Source organism: Anoplolepis gracilipes, chromosome 4 (assembly GCF_047496725.1).
Source record: "Anoplolepis gracilipes chromosome 4, ASM4749672v1, whole genome shotgun sequence".
Classification (NCBI taxonomy): Eukaryota; Metazoa; Arthropoda; class Insecta; order Hymenoptera; family Formicidae; genus Anoplolepis; species Anoplolepis gracilipes.
Genome location: NC_132973.1, coordinates 12256637 through 12269052, shown reverse-complemented (window position 1 = coordinate 12269052; position 12416 = coordinate 12256637). Strand labels below are relative to the sequence as shown.

At 41.6% G+C, this 12416-nt stretch overlaps 1 protein-coding gene across 1 annotated transcript in view; it reads right to left on the bottom strand.

Annotated features, from left to right (window-relative positions):
* Window positions 1–12416, bottom strand: part of LOC140665396 (uncharacterized) — a gene marked incomplete at its 5' end in the record, with an annotated part of 77424 nt that overhangs the window by 30824 nt on the left and 34184 nt on the right. The gene's annotated exons all lie outside the window — the stretch shown is intronic.

Here is a 12416-nt window from a genome sequence, read left to right as displayed (position 1 = left end):
TCATCGCGATTGTGAAGAGACCAATTTCTCGCGGGTATCCCTTGGCATGTAAAATTCACAACGGAATTCCGGATTTGTCTGCGAGAACGCAGGCTAGTGTGAGTAATCGACGTTCGATCGAAACGAATGGAAAGAGTCTGGCCGGTTAGTCTACAGCGCAACTGCAACGGCTGGAACGAATCCGGTAAAAATTAGGCTGTAACGAGAGGGAGAATGCATTACTAGCGTTTTGAATCATTTAGGATCGTATAGGGCTCATGTAGGAATGCGAACATATTAAGCAACGCGAAGCTTCCGTGAGAGATATCATGTGAACGCTTCGGTATATACATATGTAGAAGTCAGTTTCAGATTATTTTTAAATAACTGAAATTGTACGTGTATTTTAATGTAAAATCGTCGCAAAACATACTGTTTTGCGAGAACAATGTAGTTGTAAACGGAATATCAGTCTCATGTTAATTGTATTTAAATAATAATTATATATAAATAATTATGTACGGAAAAGAATGAGTAGAGAGGAAGTGACATGCTATAAATATTTGCTATTAATATGAAAATGGTAGAAATATTCATGTTTTGTTTAACTATTCTCTTATACATGTTTAAACAACTAATGGCAAAAAGATTGCGTTGCTTAGATAAAAATCACGTAAATGACTTAACTATAACTAACTCATAGATAATTCACGATGATCACACGTAGATGCATAAACGGATATTATAATTATTTTACGCACTACCTGTCATTATGATTCCAGTAGGAAAGCGTGGCTAGACCCTAAACCCTGCTTTTCTGTAGGGTGTACCGGGGTGTTTGACGGAAGCCTCGCGTGGCAGCCACGTGTCGAATGGTCCAATTTACCGGGCAGCAATTATGTTATCCAATTAAAAAGCTAACTGTTTTCGTTTCTTCTTTTCCTCAATACAATTAGAACGGTGGTTTTTGGTTCTACTAGAAAAAGCGAATTAGTTTTCGTACAACATTCTCGCGTTTTGATTTTGACACTCGAGAAATTCGGTTTTTCATCTTGGGGGAAATAAATTTTTTTTCCCTAATATCCGCTTTTTATACACAACAGGCGGCAAGCGTTCTTAGCGGGAGCTGTCAGCTGAAAATAGATTAATTTTTTCGAGTAACACACACTAGTCGAATGTTAATTGCTAACGATTTGGCCACGCTTAATAACAAAATCGTGTGCTGCAAGAGAGAGAGAGAGAGAGAGTTTCATCAAAATAATTGAATAAAGTTATTAATTCAAGTTATGTACTCTTCTTCGTAATAATGTTACATTACGTTACGTCAGAGGAGATTTCTTTTCTCATAAATCTGTATATTCCGGACGCTCTTAAAGATTATTTTGTAAGCGGACAGCTTAATAGGATTTCGCGTATTTTCCGTCCGCTCTTCCGTTCGGTTGTTGCTTTCTACCGCTGCAATTACTGAAAATTGCATTCGCGTTGAATTATATCGAAAAAGAGAGAGAATTCAGGGCTAATCGAGTTATATGATGAAAACCACTGGCGGTCAGCTAGCTTATCGTCGGGGTTTGCATTCTACATCCCGAAGCCAGAGCAGTCCGCGGAAGGGTTGAAATAAATCGCGATGGTATGTTCGCGCTAACTTCTCGCGGCCGTTCCGTATTTTATATCCTCGCGTTACGCGCTGTTGAAAATTCGACTAAATAAAAATACACAGTCGTACTCAAACCAATATGTTTTTGCTCTTCGATCCGTGGGTACAACGTGTTGCGCATTAATTGAATTATCGTAAGTATTTTTTGGCATCAATGGAAAACATTTGCAAAATGATACTTTATCGTCATAGTAAATATGTCGTACAAAATTGTCCCATGTCTCGAAATATAATCAATCAGACAACTTTACTCTTTCTCACTATTGGCAATAACTTCCTTACAACATATATATATATATACCTTTGTTGTATGTATTTCCATTTTCTCATCATCATACTCAATCCTGTGTCGAGCAAACTTCCGTTCCAAACGATTACAACGGGTGGACACTTTTTCACTGACAAAACTACATGGTGACTGATTAGAAAAACGAATTTACGATGACGCTACGTAGTCAACGTTGCCTTCTCGTTTGACGAATTCGCGCCGAACTATTCGATCGATATCGATTGTGCTCGATACGGAAACAAACGCGTGTCGCGAGACCGGAAGTTAGCTTGCAGCTACTAAAGCTCCGTACAAAAGTTTATGAGTTGTATACAGGATGGGGTTGAGTGGGTGGCAGTCGGAAGGGTGGCAAAAGGGGGTAGTTGGGCAATGTGGTGGTTCACGGTGAGCAGTGGGGGATTGAAATGGTGGACTCTGAGGAGGGTGAGACAGAGGGTGAAGAGGGAAGGGCAGCGGCAGCAGTATTCGAGGAGGAAGATAGGCGCGGGCGAGCTTTGATGTACGAGCTTATGCCGCGGAAAGAGAAAAAGAGGGCGAGAGAAAGAGGACGAGTGCGAGAGAGGAAGGGACAAAATTTTCGCCGGCAAAGGGATGAAATACGATTTTATTTGCCGCTAGGGCGCGCAGCCATCCTCGATGGGGTTGGCAGTTCAACTGTCCAGTCCGGTACTGTCCGGTACTGCTGGTCTGGTATAATGAATAAACTTGCGACTTCCCGCCAAGAGAGAGAAACATCGACCGTGTACTTTCTAAAAGAAGTCTGTAATTATTTCTGCACATAGACCCGGTACATCTCTTCCAGTCAATCAGCACGATATCTCGAGAGAAGGTACAAACAAATTAGTTTTATCAAATATATTTTATAACAAAATATATATATTTCTTTAATTTACATTTCTCAATTCATTTAGAGATAGAATTAAGTATTTTCCGCATCATTTATATAACAATAGTTATATTTTAATATTTTTGTGAAAAATTTGATATTATTAAATTGTGTTATGAGTATGAATAATCTCAGATGGACATTGCTCCATATCTAATATCTCCAATCTTATTGATTTTAACTTTGCGCTAAAAAATTTAATACTTAGGCTCTCAAAAATTAACAACATTATGCAAAATGGTAATGAAAGTATTGAATTGATTTGCGCGACCGACTCCATCTCCGACAAATTTTCACGATGAGACAACGGTATTAAAAATGCAACCGGCAGGCGAGCCGCGTCCATTTCCGGGTGGTACATCCCCGTCATCGCACGTCCTCCGCCGTTGCGAGCTAGCGACGCCGATGCATCGCCTCGCGATGTAATTCGGCGGCTCGGCCGTCACTTTACGAGGAAATTTGCATTAGCCCAGGGCCTTTTGAAATAAAAGGCCAACGAAAAATGTGGAAAGGGTGAAACAGCGGGAGGAGTGGAAGCGAGAGAAAGAGAGAGAGAGAGAGAGAGAGAGAAATGGAACGATAGTGTCGGATGCGAGCGGAAAGAAGATAGAAAACGCGCGTATGTGCAACGAAAGGTGCTCGTCTAACTCGAGCGCATGCGCTTCTACTATGCACCCATCCCACCCCTTGCTTCCACACCCCCTCATGTGCTCGCTTTCTCTCTTTCCCTCTCTTTCCCTTTTTTCCTCTTTCGTCGTCTCTCTCTCTCTCTCTCTCTCTCTCTCTGCTCTCTCTCTCTTTCTCTCTCTATCTATCTATCTACCACACGTAAGCGCCAGCGAGATTTATCTGCCGATGCGAGAACGCGAAACGCGGAATCTGCATGCGTGCAGGTGCATACGAGATGCATATACGCGGCCGCGTGTGCGTGTATGAGAACCCGACGGAAAATCGGAGAGACTCGGATGTCCAGTCCGTGTTGAAAAGAGAGAGAGAGAAGGAGAGGGCAATAGCAGGGTCAGATAGGCCGAAGGCAGGGAGACGGAGGAACGCAGGGTGGAAAAGTGTGCGAGAAGGACAACTTGCAGTCCGTTTCTCTCGACCGTGGAATGGCGAGTTGGACGAGGAACGAAAAGGACGAGAGTCGCAGGAGGTGGAGGAGGTAGGCGGAGGAGGACGATAACGGGTGAGGTGAAGGCGGAGGGAAAGGGGAGAGAATGAGATATGCTGATAGAGAGGTCCGAGCGCGGAGAATGGCGGGAAGAGTGGAACGGACGCGAAAAACGGGCGAGACGGGGAGAGGGAGAAAAAGTGCACGTATGCAGAGGGAGAAAGGGAGCGAGAGAAAGTTAGAGGGAGAGAAAGAGAGAACGCGAGAGAATACTCGTCCGTAGAGTGGGGGATTGCGAGGGGTACGAGGGGTGGTGCAAAGGTGACGGCGAAGCAGGCGGCAGTGCGTCGAACGAAGAGAGCCAGAGGCTGACCAAAAAAAAAGGACGGACGCTTCAATTCATTGATCGCCCAGCGGTCCGAGCGGCGACGCGCGGGGTAAAATAAAAAATAAAAAAAAAAAAAAAGAGCGCCGGATACGAGAGACGGGGAAGGAGGGTCGGACATCGGGTCGTCGGAGGTGGTGAACGGGGGGGCAGGGGGCGTTGCGAAAAATCTCCGCGCAAAAAGTGCGCACGAGATGAAGCGAAACAGCGAGAGGGGGGCTGTTCGGGGCGAGGGTTCGGGGGTGGCGAGGAATTTACGAACGACGGAAAATCGCCGGAGACGATCCAACCGGTTCTCTTTCTCTCTTTTTAAGACCGTCAGACTGTAGGTGTGTCTATCATTTCTTTTTTCTTCCGCGATATCAACGCGGAGAGCGAGCGACGCAAGAATTTCACGCGACGTCGACGAGCGGGTTCGGGAGCGAGCAAATTTGCGTACCTCCGAGCGGATCTCCTCCGGGGTTGAAGAGACTGCGCGTACATTTTTCAGGATATTGGCAATATTTTACGCGACGTCGCATGCCCCCGTACGGATTGTGCAAATAGACATAAATACAGCTTACGCGTGATTGAGTGAGTTCCCGGTGAGATCCGCGTGTTGAAGTAACAGACAGTTAAAAATTACGTTTTTATCGTGCTTAAATTCTTTTCGCACGACGATTCTTCGCGCTATCGCATTAATGTATATACGCGCTTCTATTCGAGTTACTCCCATCGATAATCATTTCAGTACAATGAATTTTGGTAACCATGTAACTTTTGACAGACCGGATATTGAGTAATTTCTCTCAATAACTCGCACAATATATAATTCCTGTTTTCGGCGAAAAAATTCAATCGAAAAGAAAGCAGATGATTTTGAGTCGCACCTGGCAAGACTTGGAATTTAAGGATCCCTTTAGGATCGAAAATAATGTCTTGGAAAACGGCTTGAAAACTCGCGATATATCCTATTTTTCTTCCACTCGAACAGCCGTTTTTCTTACGCTTTCCAGAAACATCTGTATTCCGGGACACCCCTTTTTGCATTTCGGAGACAGATGCAAATCGAAAGGGTTTCTCTTGGATGCGAGAGAATCTAAGGAGTAACTCCGTCACCGTACCCTTTCCTAAATTCCTTTCATTCTACGGCTCTCCTATATACGATGCATCTGTCTCACCCACAATGTTTCCTACGATTTCGCTTCTATATTCAGCCGTAAATTCGATATACAGTCATTGTGCTTTTGCATTTGACGAAAACGCAGCTTGTGGAATCGAGGGCAAAGAAATTTACAAGGCTCACAAAAAGAACGTTGCATACCGTAAAATCAAAATATCTACATAACGCTCATCGTGTGACGTAACAATAAATTATATGCATTGGCGATGTATGTATCTTTTTTTTTGTTCTTCATCCTCCTCGCAATGAAAATTAAGACGAAATAAACGGCAACGGCAACGAAAAGCGAATAACGCTTTTAAATCAGTTCTTGCAGGCCTTTGTTATAAGTTAAATTAAGTTTCCTTCCTTTATTCTTAAATCATAAAATCAAGTAATCACTGCATCGCGCACGCGCGATATAAGTTACGTATAAATTAACGTCATGTTAGGAAAACGTTCATTTTTCATAGAAGTGGTTTTTATGCGTTTCCATTAATTACTTTTCCGATCTCGAAAGATCTTGCAATCTTGAGGAAGACGTGCACGCTCGTTGACGCATAAAACAAAGAGATCCGGTTTCATTAAAGAGCAAATAAAAACGTTCGCTATTGGGCATGTAAAAAAAACTGGGAAAAGACAGTGGCCGGCAGGCTTTCAACGGAGCGTGTACTTGGGAGATTAGTGCGCTTTACTGCGCGCTACTTTTTTCTTCTCTTTTCCTCTTCCATTTTTCTCTTGAGAAGAAAAACGTGCGGTGGCCGGCCGATTGCTTTGAGGCTGGACACCCGCATTTTACATCTCTTCTCTCTTGAACGAAAGAGCGAAGATACGAGAAACATGTCGGAGATGGGGAGCCTTGGCGAAAGAAACAGCAGCGGAGATTTCTGACGAGATGGCATTTTCATCGCACTTTACATTGCAATATATTCCGTACTTTATATCAATTTCATTCGTTTCGTGCTCTCGTTTCGTGCGTCATCACAGTCATGTATCTACATGTCATTTATGTATATCGTATTTCGATCATAAAATTAATATTTCAAATAATTATATTAATATATAAACACAGAATTCTCCGCGCGTTATTTATTCCAATCTATATTCAAAAAATAATAATGGTAATGAAACATTTTCGAGGGAAATAATTTTCCGCGGTTTGTAGAGAAGAAAACTCAAATATATAAGTGATATATAAAAACAGCCTGTAATTTGCACCGCACAGTTGCGGCAACATAGACGGACGCGCACGCGATCACGAGCGATAAATCTTCGATTTTCGACGCGGGGTCTCACCTTGGGTGATCATAAGTCCCGAGAAACATTGGGAGGGACGAGGAAGGCCCTACGTCACCGTACACGGCAGCTGCCGGTACGTCATACTTTTTCTTTGTCTCAAAGGACCCTCCTCTTCAGTCGGTGCTCTTTGGGGTACGAAAACCGAGGGCCACGCGCCCGTGGCAGATGTTCCGTGACGCATGCCCCTTTGCTTCTGCATATTACGTACTTATACTTGGAATTCGCACGTACAAGGCGCGTAACACGCGACCGACCGATTCCCAATGTGCACGCGCGTAATCCTCAACGATGGATCGAAAGAAAGCGCGGGGTGACAAACATGTTCTATGAAATGACCGACGCACAATACGCATGAAAAAGGGGTTGCATCTAAATTTCATAACAAAAACTTTCGCGATATTTCAACTTGTGAATTGAAGCTATAATTTACGGACGAAATGACATAGAATCTTTAAACAATTCAAGAATTCTATTTTAAGCAGAAATTTATAAAGAAAGACTTTAATTTTTCTCAAAAGAAATAACATTTAATCGTTAATAACATTAATAATATTTAATCATATTTTATCATTAATATGAATTCGTTCATGATTTCGTTATAAATATTTAAACCGAATTTAAATAATTTTATTTAATATCGAATATGAATCATTTATTGAAGAAAGAGATAAATTTTGAAAACACATAGAAATGTTCACTAATAATAAATGATAAATTTCACAAAAATCTTTCTTCTTCTTCTTCGATTTGCGTTTTATTTCTTCAAATCTAATATTCTTGCAATAGAAAAAGCATCCGCGTATCTAAAAACATATACACAACATAACATGTATATATCTTTATAATACCGCCCCGCATGATAACGGAGTTTCTTGATAAAGAACAATATAACGGTCTTGTTAAAGATATGAAATACGCCTACTACGATAAAAGTGAGTCGCACCGTACACATACACGTACACTTAATATGATAAAAGTGAACAGTACTGGAGAATCCGAAAATATATCTCAATCAAATAGCCTATTAATATATTTCTCTTTTAGCACCCGAACAAATAATTTTTAATGCTTTTAATATATGTTTCAAGAATCTAATAAAGAGTAATTTCTGCAAATACAGCATCAAAAGTTTACAAATCTAGTTATAAAAATTACAAATTACATTCTCTTTTACATTATTAGAGAAAAATTAAATATTTTTTCTGTACTTTAAATGTAAAATTCCAACATAGTATTTTTAAGGCAATATTGTACATCTCATTCAAGTTTTATACAATCATATTATAATAGACTATTTTTGATAGCAATTAAAACATTTTAATGCGCATTGGGAAAAAAGAAAAAGAGCACGATGCATATAAGAGACGGACGCTCTTTTTCAACTTAGCACACGTCGTCACACCTGACGTCACACACTCGTTAGGGGGCAGATGGCCCCCCTCTCAAGCGTGACGTTGGACCCACGGGGTACCTGGCGTCGTCTATCTATGAAACCTTCCCCTTACTTTGTCTCTTTCTCTCTTGCTCTCTTTGATAGCCCATAAGGCAAGGCAAAATAAAATAAAACTCCCGCGAAGGGAGTTCCCTTCTCCTCGCGCACACATGCCCAGCTGTTCAGGTAGCACGAGCTACTTGCACATTAGAGGACGGAACTGCTATGGGGTACCCCGTCGGTGCCCCATAGAAATTCCGTCTGGCCACAGACGCCCGTCAGCTCCCTCGGCGCGTACGCCATCGAGGGGGAGCGAGCAAGAAAAAAGAAAGAGGTTATCAAGGTGACGGAGCTACGGATCGATTTGTAGGGGTATTAGTATACGGAAACGATTCGCGCACACACATACGCACACATACGCAGCCGCAATATACGCAGAGAATGCGATTCTCGCACGGAAGGGAACGTACTTCCGAATACCACTATGTACGCGCATTTGTCACGCATCGGGAAACATACACGCGCAAAAGTATATCTAAAACGAAAAAGAAAGATGTATCTTTCTGTTAAAATAAAAGAAAATTCATCTAAATATGTTAAATGTTAATAAATATCTGTAGACTTTGTGTGTATGTGCACTATGTGATCTTATTATTTTTCGACTTAGTTTAAATAAAAGTTTCAAAAAGATGTTCATTAATAAAATGAAATTTATATCGTTAACTTTTTATTGCGATAAGCTAGATTTTTTCAAACAAAAAATAAAACTTTAATTTTTTTTCAATTTGAATTTTGTAATTTTTCAAATCTCAAAATTATGTTATATCCATAAATTTTATTTCAAAACTTTTTCACAAAAAATAATGATTTTTAACACGCTTTGTATATTATATACATGTAAGCTCTCTCTCTCTCTCTCTCTCTCTCTCTCTATTCATTCTCTATTCTCGCAATTCAATTTTTATATATATTATATAACTGATTTTTTTTCTTTGCACACAATATCGAGATATACGAATAATTGGCACAGACAGATCAATGCATTGTCAATATGTCGACAAAGATTCCCGAACAATCGTAGGCAGGCATTATTATATGCTCTGATTTTGCCTAAAGCTGTCTTGTTAACGTGACAAAGTGGCCATAGAAATAGCCAAAGAAATTTTTCTGTTTCCATGCCTTCAACTGACCGTCTCAACGGACTGTGAAGGGCCAACGGTAGCCTAATTGCAGTGAGCAAAAGATTTACAAAGTGTACAACGCGGCTACTTGTATTGTATATAGGTATATATATCTGTATGTATCTCGGCAAAGTGGTCTCGTTCTAAACGCTTTCTAAACGTTGCCAATAACGAGCCTCGATCGGCCGATTTCCTTTTCACGCCTCACTTAAAAGAGAAGGCAAGCAGCGCTGGCGATTTGTCGGCTACCCGTAAATCTTGCTAATTCTCAGCACGAGACATCCGGTTTTGCGGCGAGGCGTTGCGGGGGCGTTTCGTGTGGTAAACATAATGTTAAGCCTGTAAAACCTGCCCTGTCCCTTTTTCACGCAGCATCCCTTCTTCTCGTCTCTCCGGAGCGCGTGCCAGTCGTGGCTCAGCGAATCACAGCTTTTCCGGCCGACAAGACACCTGGAGGAGATATCTTTTCCTCCATGTATAACTTCTTTCTCCTATACGTTTCATTTTCATTATGTATTCCGCGGTATTTTGTGTCACTTTTTTTGCATGAGTCATCAAAACAAATTTTTACGTGCAGTTAAATCTTAATTTTATGTGTAAAATTCTGACGTTAATTTAACATTAAAACGATTTTAGATTGACTGACATATTTAAAAAAAATAGTTTTCTATTTTTTCATACATAAGAAAAATTAATTATGTGATTCGGAATGGACTAACAATAAAAAAGCTGTTCTCTTTTTCTGACGCAATTGTAATAGTATCACTAATATTAACTAAAAATATATATCTGGTAAAATTTTAATGGTGAAATTTTTAATGTAAAGGCACAAAAATACTGTGGTGATCAAAATAACCGATTTTAACAGTAAACATTTCAGCATTCGCGACGCGATAAAAAAAATTCTGCTTTTAGAATTCTATAAAAAATATGAAAAATTGAAGCAAGCAACATTTTTATGTCTTCTCGGAATATACTAATAAATACGTTATTTCTTTACGTATCGTTATCCACCCACTCGAGTGACCGCTCGTGCGCATTTAAACCGTCGCGTCTCGGCACGAGGCACGATAAAAGAGAGAGAAAAAAAAAGATACCTAGACGAACGAATAAAGTATTAGGGAGCGATCAGAGGGAAAAAAACACGTAACTGTTGTCGATGCCTGCGTGCTTCCCCTGGCCGTAGTTAAGTGCGGAATTCTGTTCGTAGCAGATTGGTTGATCCTCTCAAGAGTATCCGGCACCAATTTCGAGGCTCTCGTCTATAACGGGAGATTAAAAGTACTAATAACGAACGGGCGAGAGAGCGCGAAGAGAGAAACCGTTCACGGGGCCTGCAAACTACCGCTACACATCGTCTTTCGCCGCATCACGCACAATGACTTCCGAAACATATGTCGAACGACGTGCTCGACTCTCTCTCTCTCTCTCTCTCTCTCTCTCTCTCTCTCTCTCGACGCTGGCCCGCATCGAGATGCGTTATTAACGTGCGTGAGGGGGCGGGAGCGAAAAAGTTTTGTCGGTCGAACGACCGCGCTCGAAGAACGAAGGAAAACGGCGGAAGGAGGGGTGAGAAAATCCACTTTCACGTTTCAGACGGCCACGTCGGTTTATAAGACGTAGGTGGAAGAAAGAGCGGTTAAGTGGGGGATATGAGCCATCTGGTTCCAGGTTGCGGCCAGGTCCTACCGTTCGAAGGCATGCCCCGTCGTGAGGGTATTTTAAATCCACCAGAGACACGCACCTTGAGACCTGTCCCGGCCAAGGACCCTCGACCGCTTTTTGGCCCTTTAAACATCGACACTGCTGCGAAGACACCGAGGCGCCCTTACGTCTTTCCCTTGTGCCTGCCGTCGACGACCTCGAGGGTCGAATCGCCGCCGAATGAATAGTACGACTCTTTTCACTCCCGACTACGCTCGCGTATATTCTTTCATTCAGTCGGTCTCAATTAAGCTCAGACTGGACGATCGCGTTTTTAATTTGTATCGTGCTTAATAGCCTTTAATGCTCCTTTATCGGCAAAGCCTTGCTCATCTGTGAGATGCAAGTAAGCTATTCAACACTGAACCGAGGAATATAATGAATAATAATTTCGAATTATTTTTTGTGTATTATATAAAATCGATATAAATATGTATAATGAAAATTTTACGCGAGATTGGACATGTATACTTATATGCATATATTCTCAAAATCACTCAATGCAATCGTGCAACAAGACAATGTCAGACATTCCTTCGAGTAAATATCGATATTACGTAAATGCGTGCGTCGTGTCTGTGCTATTTGCATAGATCAACGTACTGTTGACAGTCGACCGACAAAGCTAAACTAATTTGCAAATCACTGTTCGAGCGAGAATCGGAGAACGTTATGTTCGCTATCGCAACATACAATCGCGAAGAAGCGCTATTGTGTTATTAGACGAAGAAGAGGGTTGTTGCGTGCGAGAAGAAAAGCGCGGAAACACGTTATGTCTTCAACTGCGCGTTGGAAGATTAGAAAAAATTACAGCTCCAGATGCTACTTCGGCAAGCATTTCTAACCCGTATCCGGTTCCGTAACTCTCGTTGCGCTCCATCTACCTACCCTATTCTATCCCTCCCCCGCACCCTTTTGTTTTCTTATACACAACGACTCTTTTCCGATCTATCTCGGATCTCCACGGAGGCAGATACGAGTGAAGAGTGTATCGTTGAGACTTCGCTGTCAGTTACACATGCATTTTTGTCTATGTAATGCGTATGTGTATCGTCGTGTGAGCACAACGCGCGGGGTCGATCAGAGGACAAACTGACAGTGAGACTTTTATTAGGAAAGGAGTCAACAAGCGTGATTATGTACCTTAAAGCGTCTCCGTTCCCCTTCGAGTTTCCCCCTTTCCTTTCTATCCCCCTATGACATCCTTCTTTTACCGACTCGACGCTCAGCGTCATCACTGACGTCGCACGACGAAGCGGCCACAACTCAGAGATATATTGTCAACTTTCAACTCTACAGTCATATATGCGTACATTGGCGTAGAACTTGGCGAGAAATTTTGTTTACAATTA